The sequence below is a fragment of the Amphiprion ocellaris genome, chromosome 16 (assembly GCF_022539595.1).
Source record: "Amphiprion ocellaris isolate individual 3 ecotype Okinawa chromosome 16, ASM2253959v1, whole genome shotgun sequence".
Lineage (NCBI taxonomy): Eukaryota > Metazoa > Chordata > Actinopteri > Pomacentridae > Amphiprion > Amphiprion ocellaris.
Genome location: NC_072781.1, coordinates 8,834,073 through 8,846,209, shown reverse-complemented (window position 1 = coordinate 8,846,209; position 12,137 = coordinate 8,834,073). Strand labels below are relative to the sequence as shown.

General features: G+C 40.1%; 1 long non-coding RNA gene across 1 annotated transcript in view; it reads left to right on the top strand.

Annotated features, from left to right (window-relative positions):
* The window catches only part of LOC118471017 (uncharacterized), a 31,529-nt gene that overhangs the window by 14,169 nt on the left and 5,223 nt on the right, over positions 1 to 12,137 (top strand). Inside the window, exons 2-3 of the long non-coding RNA XR_004848230.2 lie at positions 434 to 503; positions 8,206 to 8,298. This is a non-coding gene — a long non-coding RNA (uncharacterized LOC118471017). The remainder of the gene's footprint in view (positions 1 to 433; positions 504 to 8,205; positions 8,299 to 12,137) is intronic.

The window sequence follows — 12,137 nt, the reverse complement described above, 5'->3', positions numbered from 1 at the left end:
CTTGGGTGCAGTCTGCAGGACTCCTTGTAGACATAAAAGTCAGACACCCACAGTAGAGGGTAGTCTGAAGGGGAGGAGGAGTGGTTTTAATTTAAGCAATGCAGTGGTGCTATATTTCACCCTGTGCTGTTGTCTCACATTATCTTGGTAAACATCCCAGGTACTAATATGATATATTTTCAAGCAGGCAGTGTTTCATCCTGCTCTCTGTGTGATTGATGAATGACGAAGGGATGAAACAGGGACAGAGATTTATGTTGTTCTGGTGCATAGAATATGTATGATTATCAGCTGTGTGGTGAAAGCAGCTCGGTTTGAGTGATAGGCTCATGGAGAGAAATCTACTAAATGACTCCATTCCCCCTGAGAAGTAACAGGAGGAGGGTTTTTCTCACTTTCTGTCTCATTTTAGCCCTCTGTCTGATATTTGCAGGCATACTGTTGAGGATGAGAAGAAATGGTTTGACTGAAAATCTACAAAGCACTGCAGAACAAAAATAAAGGTATGCATGATATGCAGCAATGGCCTGTTAGGACATATTTAACATATATGTTTGATGCTACGAGATAATCAAAGACAAGAGAGAGATAGTTTTTTTACATCTAGCTTTGCCAAGTAACATTTAAACTTATTTTCCTGAGCTACATAGTAACACATTTTCTTGACTTCTGGAAACTAAATAAAGTCACTTTATCTATTAGCAGACAATGTTGGCCTACAATCAGCTTGTATTCGCCTACACTTATCAGGTCCTGAAAGGGTGCGACAGTAACTGTCAGAGTAAAATGCTATAGTTTATCTTCTCTTATACAGTAATTCTGTCTAACCTCTGATTTAGTTATAATACCCATTGGCATCTCTGAGTGCCTCAAACAGTCAGCTCCTAACTGATCGATAGGACGTCATCATAAATCCCAAATCCTATGCACTTTATTGATCCTTCCGGCGCGCTTGCTGCTTCTCTGCATATGTGATTGCCTCAGCCCACACACATGCCAAGTATCAGGCATATTTTATCCACCAGAAGCATTATCATATGCAGACTGTATTATTTTCTGCATCTGAGAATTACTGCATGCCAGCATGGCTTGAATGACACCCTAGAGAGGGCTTCATTTCCTATTCACCTCGATTTATATTTACACCCAGGTCATAAATAATGCTAATGCACCAAGACGGTGTGGTCAGAGTAATTGTTTATTTGCTTCCTAGTAGACTTGCTTGACAATGTGGCTAATGAGCACTTCAGTATTTAGCTTAGAACTGGTGTGATTCTAAGAGGAAGATAGTAGGCTTCACAATTAAAGATAGCAGCAGACCTACACTTTTCACCAAAAATCTAGTTGTTCATGGATATTTAAACTTTAATTCTTGGATATTTTGGTTTATAATGTTTTTGCTGTTTTTTACAAGGATAAAGTAACTCATTAGCAAGCTACCTTCAAACAACGCACACTCAAAAAAAAAAATGACACATTGACTTTAGTGAACGTTTTCTTGTCAGCAGGTTCCACTTCTAATCAGCAAGATGTATTTAAGCCTATTCTGATTTAATTAGTTAAATTACTTGGACTTAAAGAATATACCCTAAGACCACAAGGTAGCAAGATATAATTTATTTCAAGTAATTTTCAATGATTAAATTAGCAGTTCTTCTGTTCCTTTTCCACAGCAGACATTTTGGCTTATCACCAAGGGAAGCACAGGTGTTACTAATAACCCTAATGATGGCTCAGTTCCATCTAGTGTCCCAGTAAGCCCTACCAGTGCACCAGCTTGTATAACAGTCAGACCAGGAATTACTTCACCTTAATGGAATGCAGCTATCGGTAAAGTTTTTAATCACACCTTTTTTTCTTTTTTTTTTATGTTATGAAAAGACAAAATGTCTGCAGTAAAAAGAAGGTGTGCTGTAAGCTGGCTTGTGGATATCATATTTACCTAACTAACGTCTAAAGGTGGCATAAAATGAAATTAGCTAACAAGACAGACCAATTCTTAAAAAAAAGGAAGAGTTTATCAATGACATATCAGGTTCTCAATTCATATTTTCTGAGTTCATCGTTGCTATGGGACACCAGCATGGTAAAGAGCCATTCCTGAGAAATGGCTCACATGTGACGGTGGCACGTGTCCAAACTCGGTCCATAAGGTGAAACAATGAGAGGATTTGTCATCTCATAATTGCAATTTAATAAAGATCTCACATGGTATCAGCGAAGCCTGACAGGCTGGGCCTTTCGGTGCTTGTTAATGCAGTTGTCCTGGTCAGATGCTGCTGTCACAAATCATGCTGAAAGTTGGGTGACAGGTAGCAGAGCTCATGGATACTTCCTGAGAAGGTTTGGATCCAGGCCAGGGAATGCCTGCACATGCTGTTGTGTTGTCTCGTTGAAAATCAAGCATTGCACAATGTCTGAGTAAAAATTTTCAAAAGGATGGATTTACTAAAGGATAGGAAAATTTGATTTTGTTCAGGGCAATGATAAAATCTGGCACGATTTAAGAAACATATTTCAGAATCGTGACATCTACACACCAGAATGCCTGTTATTAATAAACACTGCAGGATTTAAAACTAAAAATGAAGGACAGTGAAGGCAGTAGATTATCATCAAACTTGATTTAGTGTTTATCCCTAAAAAATATGAGGTGTTGACATTTTGATGGAAACCATTTCCAAAATGGAGGCTCTTGAGGATTAAACAATGCCCTCTCTCGACACGAACACCACCACCCTCCCTCTGCTCCTCTTGTTTCACCTCTCTCTTTCAGCGCTGATGTATGGGTAATGTGTGACAGGGAGAGATCCAGTAAAACCCTGCATACATGCCAAAATACATTTTACAAGCAGTGCTCTAATCAGCCTGCAGCCAGAGGCTCATAAATTGCCTCAGTGTGTCTGGAGCTGGTGAACAAACGCAGCTTATGGTCCCTGCTGAGGGTTGGATATACTGCAGGCCACGCTCCTTGGGCAGAACCAACTCTGAGTGCTGCTAGTGATGTTTGTGAGTCAATTCAATAGAGGGAGGAACAACTCAGTGCCTTTATATCAAAAAAATGACAAGGAACAATCATTTATGCGCCTTTTTAATCAGCTGAGTGCATGTAGGCAAATGTTTGCATATTGCTGTATGTTTTAAGTCAAATGTAAGCATGCGATCCGGTCCCCATGTGTGGATGTTCACACACATGTGGAAAATCTATAACACGTTAAACACTGTCATTATATCCATACTCAGGCTTCACTGGAGGATTCATCAAGGTTTCATAGATTCCTACTCATATGAATGATCAAAATGATTCAGAGCCCTCCAGCTGGTAGAATGTGTCACCATTCCAGTTGGGAGGTTGTTTTGTTCTTTTTAATCTCAGCTGTAACCTTCAGTGTCCTCCACTGACAGGAAATGCAGTTTATCAACTGGGGGATGACACCAGCGGAGGTGATATATGCAGGACTGTACTTCCCCAGATAACTCTAATAACGTGAAGCCCTATAAGTTCCTCTACTGTTCCTCCTTTTCATCCAACAGGGAAATTCCTGAAGTAGGAGAGGTTGATCAAATAAAATGATACTTTGAAGTCTGTGGTTGATTCCCATGATGGCTTCGCCAAGTCCTTAAATGACATCCTAGAATTAAATAAAGGCACCTTGTCATTCCAGTAAGAAAAAAGGGGGAAGGCAGCCTCCATCTCTGGTAGGTGTCTCCTTTTGAAGAACAATTTTTAGATGTTTTTTCATTCTGTAGTTTTTAAAATGAATGTGTACCATGTGCACACAGGCTGGAGATGTGTGGACTGAAATAATCTGAGAGTCTTGCTTAATAAAAGAACAGACATGGTGTGTGATATAGCCAAGGCCAACATGTGTCTGCTGGCCTCAGGCCACAAGTGTTTGTCTAGAAAGGATGAACACATGGCAGAAGTATGTGTGTCCTCTACCAACAGAAGCAGATGGAGCTCCTACTGTATGTACACTATGTTCTTGACAGGATGTATTATGCAGCTATTTGGCAACAAATATCCTATCTATTCATGGCTTCTTAATTTATATCCTTACATTACAGAGAAAAAATATTTAACTTTTTCTTCTCATTATTATTATTATTTTTTAATCTAATAAGATACCTTTAATCCAACTGAGATCCATTGGGTGGCAGCACTGATTGTGACCTAAAATTGAAAGTGTTTCCATAAAAAATAGAAGTGTATTGTTTTCACAAATCAAGTGTGAAAGGGTGAAAATTTAGAACTTAAACAGCCACTAGCTCGCCCTGACAGGGAACAAGAAAATATGTCTTCTGGCAGTTTTCTGTCATATGTGATAGAGTATAAAGTGCTGCCCTCCGGATATACGTTGAAGCTAAGCAGATTTTGTGTTGGACAATGTGCAGAACACACACTCTTTTAATGACACATTTATAATGGTCTTCACCTTCAACATTTTCTCATTTTTACATAGCTGTCAAATAAAACCCCTGCAGAGGAAAGCTCATAACTGCTCTGAGAGTATAGCCCGTGTCTATGAAATCCAAGATTTGTTGCTTTTTATTCTGAGAGAGAATAAAGTTGGGGTTTATACAATGACACACAACTGTACACAAACACGCACGCACGCGCACATACACAGTGACACCACCTTCTGCTTGGGCAGCCAATAAGACCACGGCTTTGGCAGTGCTCTATCTTATTTACAGGACGTTTGTTGCACTTGACATTTATCGTGGCTCGGGGGCCGTGAACTTCATGCAAACGCCATCGAAGCATTCAATGCCAAGAGCCTGGGGCCTCCTGTCCCGGCGTCATCACAAGTCTTTTCACGCTAAGATAAATCACTTCCACTGGACCCCAAGCACAAGGAAGGAGAGGGATAGAGGTGGGGGATGAGAGCACGGAGAGGGTTCGATGAAGCGAGCATGGAGAAGGGCAAGCACAGGGAGAGAGACGAGGTTCAGGGAGAGGGGTGTTAACTTCCAAGGAATACCCAGAGGTTAACGCCAGCCTCATTTCTCCCTCGTTGGGTGCGTTCACACAAATATCACTAACCATTATGAAGGCAGCATATGGTTTGGGTAAATGCTCTTCAGATCTCAGAGGGATGTAAATGCTGTCACCACATGACTGCCCTTGGTTTGCTCATGGCCGCGGGACATGAAAGCCCTCGTTCGTTACCATCTGATACATGCAATATCTTGACCTGCAGGCTCGGGTGGAGGCGTGTGCACTTTTCTAAGAGTTAGTAGCTTGTACAGCAAACAGTACAGATTGTTAAAAATTAACGCAAAGATTTAACAAACAACCTACTGTGTACGTTGATAATGATCAGTACTAATAACTCATTTGTGGGCAGACTTAAAGTAGTGAAGAGGTTGTTATATGCTACATAAAATTTCTATGGTAATTGGCAGTGGAAATTTACTGCTTTACTTAAGTACAGTTCAAATGCACTTTAACTTTATTTGTATATTTTTTATTTAAAGATATCCCAAACTTCTCAGGGTGTTACTCGTTAATTTTCAATCTGGCATTTTAAATTAAACAATATCATGCTGTACATATATGGAGCAAAAAACATGGATTATCTGAAATTTGTGGATACAAAGACCTGACAAGGACCAAATAATGATGAGCAGATGATGGACTTGGTAGCTGAAAAAGGACCAAGCACAAAAGTTTTCGACTCCCAAACACTGTATGACTCCAAAAAAATTCAGCATTTTGCAAAATATTAAAAATTTAATCTGATTACGGTCCAGCATCAGAATGCCATGAATAAATGTATTTTTGCAAGTTAGACAGTGTACTGTTTGAAACTTTTGGAAATGCTCGATCATCTCCTCTGCACCTGTCTCAAGAAACAGATGTGCAATGAATCCCTTTGTCTAAAATCCAGAGACAAGGTGTCGGACACCCAAGGCTCATCACTGCAAAAGAGCAACAACCTATCTTTCTCTAACTGACAGGAGGGCTACTGTGGCACAACAAGGCCACAGTATGGGAGGAATGTGTTACAGCACACAATGCACTGCACCCTGCTACTTATGGGACCGGCCTAGATGGAGGCTGGGCAGAGTGCCCATGCTAACTCCCGCCCGCCGCCAGAAGCACCTATAATGGGAATGCAAGCATTAGAGGTGGAGCAACGGAAGGAGGTCACCTAGTCTGATGAGTCCCACATTTCAAAACAGCTGGTGAGAACTGGTAATATTAGAGGGTTGATTAGGGCAGGTGAAAAACTCCATATAAATAATAAACATGTTCATGAAGTGACAACTAAATGACAGTGAAAGTTAATTCGGACACCCACCTAGCTCTCCTCTATGTCATTTTTTCTTATCACTGCAGCTCCATTTAACCACATTCACAGTTTGCATAGAATTAAAAGAGTATTAGTAATGGACGCACTGAATAATAAAATGCACTAAAATGAATCACTGTGACATACAGTGAATGCTTCCCCCAGTTAGAAACCTTATTTATTTTGAGTAGTACGTCAAACTTTGAAAGCAGATACATTTCACTTAATATCTTTAGCAATTCTTGTTTAATTGACCTGACCAAAATATTGTCAACAGCATCAACAAAGCTACAACAATCCAGAAGTAATGATATCCTTTTTGGCATCTAATTCCATCGGCTGCAGTTTAATAAAAATTAGGGTTTTTTTTTTTTTATTCTTATTTTTTGATGAATGATTGTTTCCTGTTGCTAAGAACATTTTGCTCAAATTTGACTGAAGCACTTTTACTCCACTAACAATATTTTTATGTTTGTACAAACACATTAAATTGATCCTTGATGTGCTCATATTTACAAGAAAATGGACCAAAATTAGTTTATATGCTGCTTGAAGGATTTCAGTTGCACCTCACTGTGTTCATCAAGGGATGGATTTTTTGTTATTGTTTGTTTGTTTTTAGAAATTTTGCAGAGCTGGTTTGGGAAACACTAGCGAGTCATGGTCATGGAGTTAAAATTTAGAAAGAAATTGAAATGGAAGAAATAAAGAAATTGAGTAACAGTTGATACAAAGCCTCTAATGTGAAAAGCCACAACATTAAAACCAGAGACAGCTGCCTCCCCAAGCAGGACAATGGACCCTACCACACCACAAAAACAGCTTGAGGAACACGACAAAGAGCCGAAGTTGTTCATCTTTGGCCTCCAAACTCTCCAGAGCATCCATGGGATGTGCTGCTGGCAAACCTGATTCACAGAGCCCGGTATACATCTTCAGCTGATGAAAAACTATTACAAAAATGGGAAAATATGTGCTATACAGAAGTTTCAGACACACACCATGCATCTAAAAACAAAATGCTGCTGTCCTCTGCAAGATTTTTGTCAAATTTCAGAAGAAAGCACACAATAGAAAGCATAGCTGACTGATGCTCAGAAGCTAGTACATGATCCTATTATAGGCAGAACAGTACAAGCTGTAATAGTGGTACACATTAAAAATGGCTTCAGTATCGAATGATGAATGTGCCCATAGAGCCCACCAAATCCTCCAAGCAGCTCTCGGAGCAATACATCCACACGCACGTCAGCCTCAAATTATAAATCAAACTTCTTGCAGATCCATATGATTCACTGCAATTTATTGACAATAATTTACAGAAGTGGCATTCAGATGCTTTTAACTTTGCTGTGGCAGTAATTTACAAACTGAGAGGAAAGGAAAAAAATGAAAACAACACTGCTGTATTTCTTCTACTTGACTGGCAGTGCAGTAGCTAAGTGATACGGAGGGGTAAAAAATTAGATAGCTGATGAAAGCTCATTGATTCAAATGCTTGATGTTCTTGGAAAGGCACAAGGATGACACTGAAGAATTTGCTTTAGGCTGCCTTCTGCTCTTGCACAGCGTTACAGAGGTCTGACTCAGATCCAGTGCAAAGAAAATGTGATAATCATTTCAGCAAAAACGCACCCAAGGCAAAGAGCTAACAGACAGCGCAGAGTACAAAAAAAAGAAAAAAAAAACACTTATTCATACCAAACACTCTATTTGCATAGTCTAACTAGAAACACAACACAAAGAGAACTAGCAGATCTTGTTGAAGTGGAAACAATCTTAGGGATGATTTAATAATGTGTTTTGATTGCACTGGAATATAAAGAGTGTCACTAACGTTTGACACGATGTCCAGATTTTACATTATAACCCGTGTAAGGGTTCATTACGCCATGCTCTTCCACAGGTACCACCGATCTCCACCGAGGCTATTCCTGGAGCCGTGTGACACTGATGATGTTGACAGCAATCACCTTCCCACATCACAGCCACCGCAAAGGTCAGACCAAATGAGAGGGATGTGTAAGCAGGGCCTGTCCTCCTGCCACAGTCTTATCTGGCCTCAGGCACTCTGGCTGATGAGGCCTAAGCATCAGCACAGGGTCATTATTTCAACTAGAAAAGCATTTAACTTCTTTACTCCCTGTCTCCGAGGACACCGCAGTGGCCAGGTAGACGACGGAGAGAGAAAGGCGAGTTACAGTGTCGGGTTTTGTCCCCAAAGTATGCAGCTTTTTTTTTTTCCCTCCTTTTTTTCTTCCTCTCTCTTCTCATGTTGAATGTAATTCCTGCACACCCTGGGTGAATTAATTAATTACAAAGCTGGCTGAGTATCAAAGGTAAATGATTTAATTATATTCCCTGCGTCTTTGTTAAGAAGCCAACTGTCAGGCAGTGGTAAGTGGGGCTGTGGCCCTCTGTGGTGCCTCAGGGGTGAGTGTGGGTGTGTGAATGTGAGTACGTTTGTGTTTCCGTGCGAGTGTGTGTCCTTTTACATAGAACAGAAAACGAAAAAGAGAAAAAAAGAGGGAATGTATTAGCATACTTGCAAAAAATGTGCTTGCAAGTTTGAGAGTCTACAGAATCACCTCTTCAAAATGTGTGATGTGATGCTGTGTGTATTCTTGACAAGCGAGCTTGTTGTTTGTCATAAAAAAAAGGTACAAATAGCACACAGATGTCCCCTAACAAGTGTTTGTTATTGGATTACACCGCTTGAATGTACACATGGTCTAGATACACTACAGACTGCACATCTCATCTCTTACAGGAACTGGTTACTTTCATTCAAGATCAATGTCCTTCCTTAATATTGACCAAGTAGTTTGTGATAAACTTAAAGCTGGTTTGTGGAATTTTACATATAAATGAGTTTCCATTACATTTAAGTCCTTTTCAAGCAAGTTCACCCAATGCTGATTAAACCTATCAGAGCCAGGTAAATATCTCTGTATTTTTTAATGTGCTGCATTACAACTGTGTACAACTGCATCTGCAGAAAACAGCGTTGATCTCAACATCAATACTGAACCAAAACAACAAAATTGTATCAGTAAGGCAAGAACAGTGAGCTGAAAGATTCTAAAATTGCAAAGTTGAACAGTAATTATGTGACTTGATCATAACAACTGACTCTGTTCATGTTACACTTGTTGTTTGATACATTTTTCATGTAGAAATATCAGTGAGTGCACCTTTTATCACAGGGGTAGTAGATGAGTAAACATTTCATTTTCAACATATCCTTTTGTTTTAGTGGTGATGTGGATGTTTTTGGAAGGAAATGACATTTCTGTGTGAGGATTTGTCAGTTAGCATGCTTATTTGTCTAAATGGTGCTAATCTAAAAGCACAAAGTAAAAGAACAAAATTTACAGAAATGGATAAGGATGTTTGGTTTTGGAATTTCACAATCTGAAAAAATATCTCTGGCTAACATTTGCAAATGTGTCATTTTGACAACTAAGAATTTGTTTTCTGACCACTATGCTGTCTTGTACTATTTTTATATGCCGAGTTGTATTTTTAGCAGCAAACATGACATCTTACCTTTAGAAAAGACATTTGTTGCCTTTAATTCTCCCTGAAAAATTGCTCAGGCTACACAGTCCATCACAGCAAACATAAAAACCTTCTGTATTCCTCTGCTTTCTATTCAAAGTTGACATGATTTCTTAATTGGGCGAGTTTTGCTACCTTGTACAACAGGTAATTTCAGGCTTGGCTTCCCATTACATTTAAAAACAAGTAAATGTGACTAAAATGACAGGAATGTTACTTAAATGCTGCACATGCAAATACACACATACAGAACGTGTTCACACAGCTCACAACCAAACCTCTGAATAGACTGAGACCTACTCCGAAGCAGCTGAATTCTCCAATCTTTCATCAATCCAGATGTCTGCTGTCGAAGATACGTATTGATCACTAACGTTTGAGATACCTTATTCATGGGAGCAACCTTCACAAAAACAGAGTGAAGGCTTCAAGAAGATCAGGCCACATTTTTAGTGACCAAGCATCTATAAAAGGTCAAGAATTTGTTCTACCATCAGACCAACAGTTTACAGGGCGGATAAAGCTTTCATAATGTGGAGATAAACAGTGACACACACCAGCTGATTTTGATTTTTATCTAACAGAAGATGCTTTTATGATATCATGGATCGCTGTATTGAGAAAATGACTAACTGTGTGAGCCATGTTCTTAATGGAAAAACTGGGTTACAAAAACCTTTCTATCCACATGGCTGAATAATTGCTGAAGAAGCAGGCCAGTATTCAAGATAAATAGAGCTATTACTGACGTTTTGTCACCGCACAAAGAAGCTGTTTATAGCACAGGGGCCCCGGATAAACCGTTTTCTGGCCAAACAAGGTAAATGAAGCATAATTGGAAGCCCATTACAAAATTGAAAAACGGGTGCCTTTTGTTTTAACTGTGTTAGAATCGAACTGAGGGCGCCTCTCCTACTCTGTAAACCTGCATTAAACTGCAGGACTCAATAATTATAATGTTCAGGATCCTTCTGAGGGGCGAAGAAAATCAATAGACTAAGGACAAAGAACCTATAGCCATCACTTAATTCTCTTATCACTGTGATTTAGGGGAAGAGGAGGATGTTAAATAACTGTAAATCTTTAGCTATGACTTTGAGGGTGCTTTATGGCAGTTCTTACAGCGTCTCCCAGACAGAATGTCCATACCTTCTGCAGACCACACAATTTATAGCTTTATTACCCTTTGTCTTAAAGAGCATGGAGACATAGCAGGGAGGAAGGAGATAACAGCCCTGCACGGGGGCAGCTGGGGGAAGTAGAGAAAAAAAAAAAGTCGGATGCCATCATCGACAGAGACATATCTCAGTGACAGGTTTTACGGCTCAGTAGCAGGGCTGCTATTTGGGGGTGGAAGACGAGAAAGCATCGAGGTCCCCCTCCACCTTAACAACACCTCCCTTAACACCCACCTGTGTGTAGCCCAAACACTCATATCACTCCTGTCCCCAACATGAAAACGCTGCCCCCTGCAGAGGGAGCAAAATTTAATTTCTGACTTATCCCCTGATGATCACATTTACTCTGCTGTTCAGTTGCCGCTGCCTCCACGCCTTCCCAGAGGTCACAGGGAGGACTGACAAAGGGGAGGGTTGCAGCGAGAGAGGGCAGACAGAAGGAGGGAGGCGGAGCGCTTTTTCACCACAGAATCATGAGTTCCTCTGGTCCGGGCAGATGCTTCCTCATATTTTCTTGCAACGCTGACAAGTGGCTTATTGTTTCCCTTGATAAGGGTACAGTGTTCCCGGTAATGGGAATTAGAGGGAGGCGTAAGTCACCGAGACACAGGGTGAGACTGAATCAATAGATAATGGGAGATTTCTCATGGATGCAAAAGGCACGGTTATTATCAGTGCTGTTTAAAAGAGCAAGGCCTCTTATTTGTCTTCGAGCTACACTCTCGGGTAGCGAGAGAGCTACAAATAAAAGTTACACTTTGCTTGAACTCTGTAAAAGCAGTTTCACAGTGCTTCCAGACAAATGCCCCAGACAACATGTTCTAAACTGTGTCAACTTATGACGACTGGAGGCTCGAGCATCTTAATGAACAAAACCTTATTCCAGAACTGAAAAAAGCTCTTGTGCAGTAGCTCATGATGGCTCTTGATTTACAGTTGTACTATTTTACTAACGTTATGCATCACAATCACAAAGGAGCTAATGTTTTCATTTCTAGCTTTGCCCAATTTTTCCCTGTAGGACAAGACCTTTTAAAGGAATAAATAAAATTAAAAGGTTGGCAATAACATTTAGTTTGCCTGTTTTTGCCTCTTTTTG